Below are 12,694 nucleotides of genomic sequence, written 5' to 3'. Positions count from 1 at the left end.
CCTTTTCCTGTTTATAATTCAGCCAACATACGCGGCGCATATCCATATTCTCTGAGGACTTCCTGTTCTCCTGGGACGAGTGTAACTAAAAGATCAATTGGTGGATGTGATGAATTGCACTATTTGAACGGTACCCGTGAAAGAACTCAAGAATTTCTTCCCAGCAAAGGGAAATTTGCAGAAATAAGAAAAGAATATATTGTTAAAATGAGGGGTAAACCTTGAATTGGCAGGTAAGGGAAGAAATCTTCATGAATAATACTGTCTTCAGTCTGTACAACTTGAGAACACCATATAGCTACACAGGACTCATGTCCCTTGCCCACTTGGACTGGGTCCTAAATCAGTTTTGTCAATCTAAAGTGGTCCTTGGGTTCTAGGGTACTAAGCAAACTAACCAGCATCTCCAGGTGCCTCTGGGTTGTAAAAAGCTGCTTCACTATCTGGGAAGTTACTTGTGATTTATTTTAAGCCCAAGAAACACATAGCAATTCTTGTGGTTGGAGCAATGTTCCCCTGGTCCTGCTGCTGCTGTACTGCCCAATGAAATCCTCTGACAACACCATAAATGCACTCACATTAGGTACCCATTTGAAAAGAATTTGCCAGTGAGAAGATTCTGCAGCAGGATGCGAATTCGAGGGGTGGGGGTGGGAGTTGGGGGCAGTGCAGGAATGAAGGGTGGGACCAGGAAACCTCCAGGAAACACAGGATGTCTTAGTCCACTCCAGCTGCTATGATGCAATGCCACAGACTGAGGAGCTTATACAACAGAGGTTTATTTCTCACAATTCTAAAGGACTTTGTTCCGGTGAGGGCTTTCTTCCTGGCTTCTAGATGGCTGCCCTCTTGCTGTTTCCTCATATGGCCTTTCTGGGGGGGCGGGGGGGGGGGGCGGTGTACAGAAGGGGCGGGGGAGAGAGGGCCTCTCTGGTGTCTCTTCTTCTAAGGATGCTAATCCTATGGGATCAGGGCCCCACCTTTATGACCTCATTTAATGTTAATTACTTCCTTAGAGGCCCCATCTCCAAATACAGCCACACTGGGGGTTTGGGCCTCAACATAAGAATTTTAGGGGGAGACAAACCTTCAGTCCATAACACAGAGTATTACCACTACTTTCCCATATCACCTTGGGGACCGTGGCCTCCTTGAATGTTTCCACCTATGTCTTACCTCCCCATCTCCCTCTGAACATCTGCATGCATACCCAACATCCCATGATGAGCCAAAGATGCTCATGACTGTGGCTGGTCAGGGTATGTCCCCTGGAGGAGCCCTAGGGAACTCCAAACACCATTGACTTAGGGCTCTGCCCTAACCCTAAATCATGGGCTTCTGGGGTTGACATAAATAGCAGCTACTATTGGGAGAGGTACCAATGGCTATGTGTACTTTTAAAAAATAGCAATTTAATAAGCCGTTTATTAATGCCAAACTAGAATCAAGAAAAATAATTTCTTTTGCAGGCCTTGTGCATCCCTGACCATCATGAGCTGCTGAAGCTCTATCCTTCCCGCTTCATAGATGAGGACACTCTGGAGCCAGACTCCTCAGGTTCATAGCCTGGCTCTGATACTTGTGGCTGTGCAACCTGAGCGTAAATGGGGGCAATTATACTCTCAACCTCACCAGGCTGTTGTGAGGACTTCAAACTTAGAAACTACCTGGTGCATGATGAATATTAAATAGAAGGATGGTACTCTCCTGTCTCCTTGGATAAGGAGACAAGAGCCTCATTTGGCCATTTTTGAGGGCTTTCATAACAAGGTCATCAAGACAAGTGCTTGATGAGAAGTAGTCTCACTCTCTTGGAAGATGAGAAGAGAGAGAGTGAGGAGGAAGAGCTCCATTTTCTGTATGCTGTCCTCCTCCCAAAGGGTCCAGACAAGGGCCAAGAAGGGGACAGTGATGACCACATTGCCTTTGAAGCTCTCAGAGGACCAGGCAATTTCTTCATTCAAATCTGTTTTCTCCTCATAGCAGAGGTGCCATAGCTGGACCGGCACGTCATACCTGCCGCGCACGCCTGCGCTCTACCCCTGGCTGAGATGGCCCTAAAAGCTGCTCCCTGGACTTCATCGCCCCGGACAATGACACTAGCTGCTGTGATCAGTGAGAGCAGCGCCTACTCCCTCACAACACAGAGGGCCCTCATGTGCCCTGAAGATCACCTTTCCCCGCTGGGGCTGCCCTCGCCCCATGTCTCCCCTGAGAATGCTGGGATTTTGTCCCAAATGCGACAGTGGCACCTCATAAAGGTGTTAGTGGGCGAGAGGATTTCCCATTGTAGACAATAGGAGTTTTATTCCCCTGCCACTCCAGTGGGCCAAGAGAGACCAGGCGTCATGAAGCCTGGTGGAAAATGACCACATCAAAGTCACAAAGTTCCTAGGGCTTACAGGGACCTTCACTTCCCAGGCCCAGCAGCCCCACAGACCAGGAGAGAGACAAAACCACTCTTCTGAAAGCGCCTCAGACAGTTCAGAAAGAGGATCAGGCAAGGCAGATCTGGGAGGCTGCATTCCAGGCTGTGTCACCCGCTCTGCCTCCCTTAGTGCAGTGGCCAGTGCTGGGTATCCTCTGGCTGGGTGGACTGGCCCCATGGAATGCTTGAGAAGAACCAGCTGAGTGAGAGAGCTGTGGTCCCCCTGCAGGAGTGTCCTGGGGAGTGTCAAAAGTATTTTATGCTTTCAGACAAAAACTCAGCAGTGGAAGTTATCTAAATAGAATTTGCCACCTGGTATCTTAACTGTACACTACTATATGACTATTCTTAGCATTTTGTTCAGAAGGAAAATGAAGAATGAGCAAGGGGCCAGCCCAGTGGCTCAGCGGTTAAGTACACATGTTCCACTTTGGTGGCCCTGGGTTCACCAGTTCGGATCCTGGGTGCGCACCTATACACTGCTTATCAAGTCGTGCTGTGGTGGGCGTCCCACATATAAAGTAGAAGATGGGCACGGATGTTAGCTCAGGGCTAGTTTTCCTCAAAAGAAAAAAAAATGAGCAAGAGTGCGTGCCCTTCTCAATTCAATAATGGTAGCTATTCATTGAGAGCTCTCCACATGCCAAGACTGGGCTGAGCACCTTAAATGTGTTCATTTATTTAACCACATACAGTTACCCACGTGTCTCTCCTATGACATAGGTCTATGGTCATCCTCCTCACTTAGAAGTGTGTAAACTGAGGCACAGAGAGGCTAAGTAACTTGCCTAAGGTCTCCTGGCTAGCAAGTGGCAGAGCTGGGGTCTGAATCAGGCTGCCTGCTCTAGACCACGACTATGCCAAACTGCTTCTTCCAGTAGATAGTGGTCGTTTTCAGTGTTCTACAAGTAGACCTTGCTTCCTTTCCATCACCTCCCACACCCAGTCAGACTCCCATCCATCTCTTCCTCTCCATTTTCCCCGCCATTAATCAAGGCCTCTACCACCTTACTCCCAAATTAGCAGGGAATAGCCTCCGACTCTTCGCCTTATTTCTAAGCTCTCTTCTTTCACTCATTTTTCTCACCACTGCCATGTCAGTCTTCCTCAAACACCGCTTCGATAGTGTTACTCTCTTGCTCAATAACCTTTAATGACTCCCATTCCTCACAAGTCAGATTCCATGTTCTGTGCCTGGTGTTCACAACCCTACTCCCTCAATCTTACTTTACCAACTTATTATTCACTATTCCTTTGGTTCAGTCAAATTGTGCTGAAATTGACTTAGATGGATTTACTTGTCACCCACGAAACATTCCCAGCCTTCACCTTTTTATTCCCACTGTTCCTGCTGCCTGGAAAACCCTTTGCTTTCTAACCAGGTCCATCCTTTATCTGCAGTTCACATTCCAGTCCCTGAGCACCTTAACCTCAGATGAGCTCTACCTTACTTTGTGGCATTGTCTTGGGGGTTATGAGTGGGTGATCTGCAGATGCGTTTTGGTGGCCAGCTAGTGTGTAGAGAAAAAAAAGAAGGAATTTGAGTGCCTTTCGATGGTGCAAATGCTCTTCAATTTGCCAGAACCCCTACACACCCACTGTTCTGACATTCAGCTTTCTTCGCTCATTTAAGTCAGGTCTTAAGGGCTTATAAACTCTCTTGTACAGTTAATTGGGCAGTCATGGAGAGCTTTGTACCATCTCTTCTATTGCTGCTTCATTTATCCTTTTAACATCATAACTTCCAAGCTATTGATCTACAAAGAATTCCCTGACACTTTAGATCTGTGTCTCTCTCCCTAGTCTCTTCGTCAGGTACTAAGTGGTTCCAGAATTAAATATTTCCTTTACCGGGGAAATTATTACCCAAAGAAACTCCACACAGTTTTTGTAATGTTAATACTCACTCCATAATGTTTCGTTTTTGTGACATTTTCTTAAAACTGAGATATTCTTAGATAGCCTCCCACAAGAAGGACTCTGGAGCTTAAGTCCCTGCTTTTCTATTTACTTTTTGTGGCTTCCCAGCAAACCACAGGCGTTTCTCAGCCTCAGTTTCCTCTTTTGTACAATCAGAAGAACAGTTACTACTTTGTAGGGTTTTCAAGTTATGCCTGCTATGCAGCAGAGGCTCGATAAAGGGGACCTAGTACTATTTTCATGAGGCAACCTTACATAGCGCCTCAAGTTCTTGGGTTCCTGGTGTCAAGACTGGCCCATAAACTGAGGCCCTGGGGTCTTGCTGGCATGTGACCTTGCCATAGAGATGCATCCTTTCTAATCCTTATCCTCATTTTATAGACAGGGGTCCTGAGGTGTGCACAGGATCATGGGTGTGAGGTTCCTGGCGCAGAGCAGTGATGATGGCTCATATCTGTGGTGTGGACTCTCCGCCAGGCGCTGCTCTAAGCCCTGTATCTCACGCAGTCCCCGCCACAGCCCTGTGAGGCAAGCACTGTAGTTATCTCTGACACACACAGGGCTTAAACACCTCGCCCTGGTCACCCAGCCAGGAAGCGACAGAGCCAGGGTGTGAAAGTGGGGAATCTGGCTCCAGAGCCCAAGTGCTTATCTGCTCTGACGTACGACAGAGACACCCCCAGTGTTGTCACTCGCACACTAGGAGAGCCTGGACGACCCTCAAAGATCCTCCCGGCTTCAAGCCTCTGTTGCCCACTGCCCTGTCAGGTATCAATCGTGATGACAAGAAAAACTAGTGCCTTTACAGCAGAATTTAGGACTGTAGCTCAGAGCTTCCCAACACCACCTTCAGACTGGAGTCAATCCAGGGAGTTTTGCCACTTTGTGCGGAAATAAGAAAAATTAGGACCATAACTGGGAAATGTTCGTAAATATAAATTGATTCAATATTTAAAGCTTTGGCTTTCTTTCTGAGATTATGACTTTATAATTCTGTGTCTGAGTTGTGAAAATACCTTTTCTAGTATCAAATGGTAGTGATAACAGTGGGTTTTTGTTCTTTTAGTTTTTTACTTGACAAAATAAAAAGTTGGCAAACAATGGTTGAAATCCATGAGATTCATCAGTCTAGAAACATTGCGTTAGTCTGTTGTCTGATGACATTACAGAAGGTTCACTTGTTTATCCACTGTAACATGAGAATACATCTTGACTTCTGGGCCAGCCTTCTCCCCTTTTTGTATCCCAGTGGCTTAGAGGTATGCATTTAGTAAATCCCGGCTGGCTGATTCTTGTAAGGGCCACACAAAACCTGTGTCCCAGCCCAGATTCCTCACAGTTTATCTTTGTCCTCCTTTGAGAGGTCTCTCACATTCTGACAAGTTGAGTGATTAACAAGTCATCTTTGACCAAACTGTTGGCAGAACAAACATCTCCACGGCTGCTCTTTAATGGCTGTTTCTCACAACCAGCCTCCAATGTTGAACTTCTAGTTACATTTACAAGCAGCTTCTATGGTGAAACAGATCACTACTTATCAGCTTATTATAAGAATGACAATAGTGATAATAATTCAACAATACACTAGAGACTTCTACTTATGTGTATCCTTCCAAGCAATCTTGCTGAAACCTTTTTTTTTTCTTACTTTAAGCCTTTTCTAAACTTAGTTGCTTGGACTTAAGAGAAAAAAAGAAAAGCCTGAATGCCAAAACCCTGCATATCAGTGTGGATGCTTTTTTGCACTTTATTCTCATTTTTAACCGTCCAAGACTCTCTCTCTCTCATCCAAGTAAGCCTTGGCCCAAAGCCATTCTTACACTTTACTTAAGAATTGTGTCATTCTCTAGTTCATCTCTCTCGTATAAAAGAAACCAAACCCACTGGTGGTGTGCTGGAGCTGCCTTGTACTGGCTCGTGAGAACAAATAATTACATTTTCAGAAAGTTTGTAAGCTGGTGGTAAATAAAGCCATTCTTAAAAACTAAATTGTAGGGGCTAGCCCGGTGGTGTAATGGTTAAATTCAGCATGTTCCGCCCTACAGTGGCCTGGGTTCATGGGTTTGGATCTCAGGCGTGGACCTACACCACTTGTCAGCCATGCTGTGGTGGTGTCCCACATATAAAGTAGAGAAAGACTGGCACAGATGCCAGCTCAGGGCTAGTCTTCCTCAGAGGAAAACAAAATAAAATAAAATCTAAATTATATATACTTACAATTAAATACATTTTATTAAAAACAAAGGTAATAAATACTCAAAACATTTTCTAATTATTTTACTACATTTTACAATTATCTATGCATTTGAGGTTATTTACATCTACTCTAGCTGTACAGTATCTGTACAGAAATACAAAATGATGGTGTGCTACTGTACATCTCTTCCCAGCTCCACATTCAGGGACGTCACGTTGGTCGCTTGAAATCGGCCATGGTAAGGGTATTTATACCATGGAATTCAACAAACGCCACAAATCATGGCACATTTCCTCCAAAGACCTGGTTGTTAAACACTTACCAGCACACCACTTGCCTACCATTCTCTTCTTCCTACTAGGTGGACCCAGAACTCAATTCATCAATGATGTTTCTCTTTCACAGATAAGAAAACTGATGTCTGAGAAGTTAAATGATCTTGTCAAAGTCTCACAGCTGATAAACAGTAAACCCAGGACTAGAGCCCAGGGCTTCACAAGCCTACCTAGTGTTCTTAATATTCTAGAGAATGAAGACCTCAGCTGCTAAAAATAACCTGGAATGTTACAATGAACTTCCCAGCTCAGTAACAGCCCTGGAGAAAGTTCTGCTGAGGGTCTGCTGACAGATCAAAGATTTTGATTCTTATAATAGAAATTCTTAAAAATATGAAGATGCTCTTATGGCCTCAGCTAATATTCCAAAATTGCCGTCTCACAAGTAAACCTCAGTATTTTAGTCAGGTTTGTGCATGCATTGCAAATTAGGGGATGGCAAGGGGAGGGTGACACAGAAGGATGAGACTCACTGGGAATCCAACAACTGGAAGATATTCTGTCCAACCTTGTAGACTTCCCATTTCCTCCTAAATTTACAGCCCCCATACCCACACTCCACATACCCCTACCTGGCACACGTGGTAAAGTTGGAAATGTGATAAAAAATACAGTAGATAAAAATTCAATTCAAGGCAATTGAAACATAGTAGGCATTCCAAGTAAGATTTCAGTCCATCCATTTGCATAATGCTATCTCGTGACATTTTTAATATTATGTTTATTATATAGAACCTGTCTAAGCACACTCATGGTAGAGCAGAGAAAGTTTTACATGCTTTCCCAAGATTAATGAATATAATTTCCTAAGTAGAATGAGGAATCCCATACCAGCCTCTACTTTGGAAATGATTTGTGTTAACTATGTAAACTAGAAGAGACTGGTCACCATTTTTTATAAAGCAAAGAGTGTTTTCAATATACTTAATTTTAATTTAATTAATTTAATGTAATTAATTCTTATAGAATTAATAAAATGAATGTAATAATTGATAACAAATTAATGGCTTGACTTATCTTTTCAGGTTATTATCTGCAAGGCCCAGCTACTTCCTCAAAGGACTCGCATTTTTCTCTCTCTCTGCCATGCACGCTCAGTGCCTCCATAGGCATCATATCCGTGCTTCCATAATGGTATTTCTGACTCAACATTTGACTCTCAGTTTCATACCCAACCTCTCACCAACCAAATTTTATCTTCTTTTCTGTCTTAGGAACTCAGGTACATTGTAAATGTTTCCATTGACAACCACAATATAGTGTTAATAATAGAGTGTTTGTCTAGATGCGATGTTATGCTAAATAAAAAAGGGCAGAGAATGTTCTCCATGCCAAGCCATACACTTGGGTATTCAAATTGCGATGATCCCCTGAATTTTTAAAGTATGAGTGAAGCTTTCTGATATATAAATGAAGGACTGAGAATAGGCAAGAAATGGAGACGGAGTACATCCAGTGGCCCTCTGCAGGTTTGGGAGTCATTTAGTTGTTCACATGATTGTCCTGTTGACTATTATTACATCCCAAATGGATACCAAGAAGTGTAGGAAGCTTACACTGTTAGTTTAATACAGAACTTTCAATGAAGAAGAGAGAAGATCTATTTGGGTGACCTCAATAGATTTTACATTGCCACGCTCATCTATCATGTAGAAGACGCAGAGGCCAGGCATGCCCTATCTCAATTAAAGCCACTCTCTAATTCCTTCACTACATTTGGTGTGGAGGATTCCCGATGCGACCCGGACTTCTCACCTTTTGCTTGAGAAGCCCACGGTAACTCAGCTGTACTGGAAGGTCCCCAGGACCTTCATTCTTTAAATCCCTTCTGAACATGTACAGGAGACATTCCTGCAGCCTACTTAGGAAACTATTTCTTGAGGAGCAGTCATCACATTTCTGAAAAATTATGGTGGCAGCTGATCCAAAATCTTGGCCTTGAACTCCAGCCAATGTTTTCTTGACTCCAAAGTGTCCTGCCAAAACAAAGTAATTGCACAGCTGACAGAACCTCTCTTGTTACCTCTTAGGAATGACCATAATTTATAGCCTGCAATGCCAATGGGGGTCTCCCAGTGAACATACAGCTACTCTGGGTGCATTTCAGCGAGTCATCTCGGGGCTAAAGACCTTCTCGTATTTACCTTCTCGGGAAAACACAGAGTTCCTTGTTTGAGGAGAATGAACATCACTGATAAGGAGTTCTGTATTTACTGAACTGTGTGCTCCTTTTTCCTTCCAGGTATCTACTGGTTTCCTGCCTTGACAGTTTGGTGCCATTTCCTGAGACCTCCAATTCTTCTCCCAGGTGCTGGTTCCAGCCTTGAGGTGACCATGAGCAAAGCTGTCACTATGGAGGCTCCCTCATTCTAAAAAGAAGAATTGTTTATTTTTTCTGAAAAAACTCTCTAGGCCATTCATTTTAAGGCAAGGTAGGCTCTGGGCTCAGGATCCTCTGGGCTATAGACTTTAGAATCTAGAAGCCCTGTAATGGGGTAGGCAGGAAGATGTATCTCTGAACTTTGTGAACCTTGGTGAGAAGGTGAGGAGCTGAAGGCTCATGGGTGACTAAATGCTGCCAAATCTGGAGGAATCTGAGGGTCTCCAGGGATTGTCAGTATACTTAAGAGGCTTCCATGTCCTCTGCTTTCTGATAGAGATAAACATATACAGAAGAAGCACTGAAGAAAGTTCATTACGTTCATCTTCAGGACCAGACAATGGAAAGAAAGATCTGGGGGCCAGCTCTGACCAGGGGGACAAAAGTCACCCAAGGTCACCCAAAGAGAGACACCTAGTCATGGCAAAATTTCTCTGAAGCATTCATCTTCTGTTCCTGCATGGGTGTTAAAAACTCAAGTCCTGATTTCTGTAAACTGGCAAACTCCCCACCCACTTGGTACCCAGGGCAGTGGCCTTTGGCTGGTGCTCTTACTGCTCTGGTGTTCATTAAGTTCCTTCTACATTTTGGGCCCCTGGAGATTTCCCTTAATTTTTTGGTGAGCTCACCTATGCATTTGCAGGAATGTTCGTTACGTATATCTAGTACTTCTAGCTGTTCTGTTGTGGGCAGTTTCTACGTAATCACATCCTCCATATTGCCAGAAATGAAGTCTTTGGAATCTAATGTAAAGGGGATGGAAAAAGATCAACAATGGACACCTTTTCTTGCTCTTAGCAGGGAGGGTCAGGCATTGGTGAAGTCCTGAATCAGGGTCTTCGAGGTGAGTTGAGTTTCTATATGGGGTGGTCTATTACTCTTGGGATGAGCCTGCTGACAGAGGCATCAGCTACATTTTGCTGCAGGGTTCCTGGGTCTGCTGACTGGATCACCTGACTGAGTCCCTAAACCTCTGTTGGTCATACTTCGAACCTGGGGAATGGAGGCACTTACTCATGCCTATGGTCTGGACTGCTGGTCTCTGTTTCTTAGGATATGACCCACTGCCTGGACTTGTTTTCAGTTCTTTGTTATCCTGTGGTTTCTCACTGCCTGAATATTTTGAACTATTGCCTTGCTCCAACCTAAAGAAACATGCATATCTACCCTTAGATGGCTCATCTGATCCCCAGATTTCCCCCCAGGCTCAATCCATTCTTTGTTTTGGCTCCCAGGAAGCAGTACTTTCTCTCAGTCTTCTCCTCAGCATGGATAGAAGCAAATCATATGAAGACCCTGCTTTGACAGTTCAGGTAGTATATATTCTAAGGAGAAGAGAGTGGGGGGTCTGTTGTATCAAAAGATGTAGATCTATCAAAACATTCAGAATTGAGGAGACCTGAAGTTAGCAGAAAGGAGGTCTTGCATAAACCTCATTAATCCCTTTGTATTCTGAGGTTGTTATCTCATTTCTGTCTTCATTTACACTCTGCAGCCTCCATAGTTCCCAAGTTACTGGGAAGGACAGACAAGTCTAGACCCCTTAAAACTCTCTATACTTTTTCCTCAATCCATCTTCCTGTCATCTGTGAGGAAGTCTCTCACCTCATCTCTCCTGAAGGTAATTTCCAATGAGGAAATTAGAAATGCCTTTTTTGTGTGTGGTAAAAAACACATAATATTTACCATCCTAGTCATTTTTTCCCCTGCTTTATCTCCCCCAAATCCCCCTGATACATAGTTGTATATCTTAGTTGCAGGTCCTTCTAGTTGTGGCATGTGGGACGCCGCCTCAACGTGGCCTGACCAGTGGTGCCATGTCCGCGCCCAGGATCTGAACCAGCGAACCCTGGGCCACTGCAGCAGAGCATGCGAACTTAACCACTTGGCCTCGGGGCCGGCCCCATCCAAGTCGTTTTTAGGGGTACAGTATAGAAGTGTTGTGTATTCACATTGTTATGAAACAGAGCTCCAGAACTTTTTTATCTTGCAAATCTGAAACTCTATATCCGTTAAATAACAACTCCCCATTTCCCCTCCCCTCCAGCCTCTGGAAATCACCATTCTTGTTTCTATTTCTATGAATTTTACTACTGGATAGCTCATATAAGTGAAATCACATAGTATTTGTCTTTTTGTGACTGTTTATTTCACTTAGAATAATGTTCTCAAAGTTTTTCCATGTTGTTGCATGTGACAGGATTCCCTTCCTTTTTAAGGCCAAATAATATTCCATTGTGTGTATGTATACATCTATATATATGTATATAGATATATATCACATTTTGTTTTTACATTAATCTGTCAATGAACATAAGGGTTGCTTCCGTCTCTTGGCTATTGTCAATAGTGGTTCTATGAACATGGGTGTACAAATATTTCTTTGAGACCCTGCTTTCAATTTTTTTGGATATATACCCAGAAGTGGGGTTGCTGGGTCATATGGTAGTTCTACTTTTAACTTTTTGAGGAACCTCCATACCGTTTTCCATAACAGCTTCATCATTTTACATTTTTATCAATAGTGCACAAGGGTTCCAATTTCTCCACATCTTTGCCAACACTTGTTATTTTGTATTTTTTTTATAATGGCCATCTCAGTGGGTATGAAGTGGAAATGTCTTTCTTATACTTCTTCATAAAGTCCTTGGAATTATCTCTGGTTGCTCAGTTCAACTTTCAGTGGCAGAGGGGGATTCAAATGATCTTCAAAATTCAAAGAAGCTTTGACAAATTAAGAGTTTTCTGATCAAGAGTGGAAGTCATCCAGAACATTCATGTTTGCTTTCCATCCAAAATTATCACTCAATTAATGTTCACCACTGAATTCCACCTGGTTTCGTTACATAAACTTTATAGTGCTCTCCTTACAAGACTTCTGTGTGTTTTCCTAATGATGGAAAGACCACTTCATCTTGGCTTCTGCTTTTCTTCTGTGGGCTCATGCTGGGGTCATTGTGCTGCGTCTTGTATATGCTCGGACTAGACTAGAACTACAGGGGTCCATTCCCTCCTGATTCTAAGTCTTGGTCTCTCCTCAAGCTGGGGTGGGTGGCCTCTTTTGGAGGGTACAAAGGTCTTCTTGGTTACCTTTAAGTAATGACCACAAGCAATGTATTGTTTTCACTGCAAATGCCTTTCCTGTTCATCAGATTTTATTTGTAGTTGATCCTGGATCAGAAGCTGGTGGATTTAGCTTGGCAAGCTGTGCTCCTGTCAGCATCATTCCATTTCCGAGGAAGGTATATCATGGTGCCTTTCTGCCTGGTGTGCCTCTCCTCTAATGCATGACTCTAAAATAAGAAATGATACTTCTAACATTCTCTTTTATTTTCTCATCTTTTGAGTTAGAGCCCTGTACCCATTCAACACAGCAAAGTACATGGCAAGGAGACAATTAACACCTCACAATTGATGAATATTTTATTTTGTTG

Source organism: Equus caballus, chromosome 21 (assembly GCF_041296265.1).
Source record: "Equus caballus isolate H_3958 breed thoroughbred chromosome 21, TB-T2T, whole genome shotgun sequence".
Lineage (NCBI taxonomy): Eukaryota > Metazoa > Chordata > Mammalia > Perissodactyla > Equidae > Equus > Equus caballus.
Note: the sequence above shows the minus strand (reverse complement) of the source record.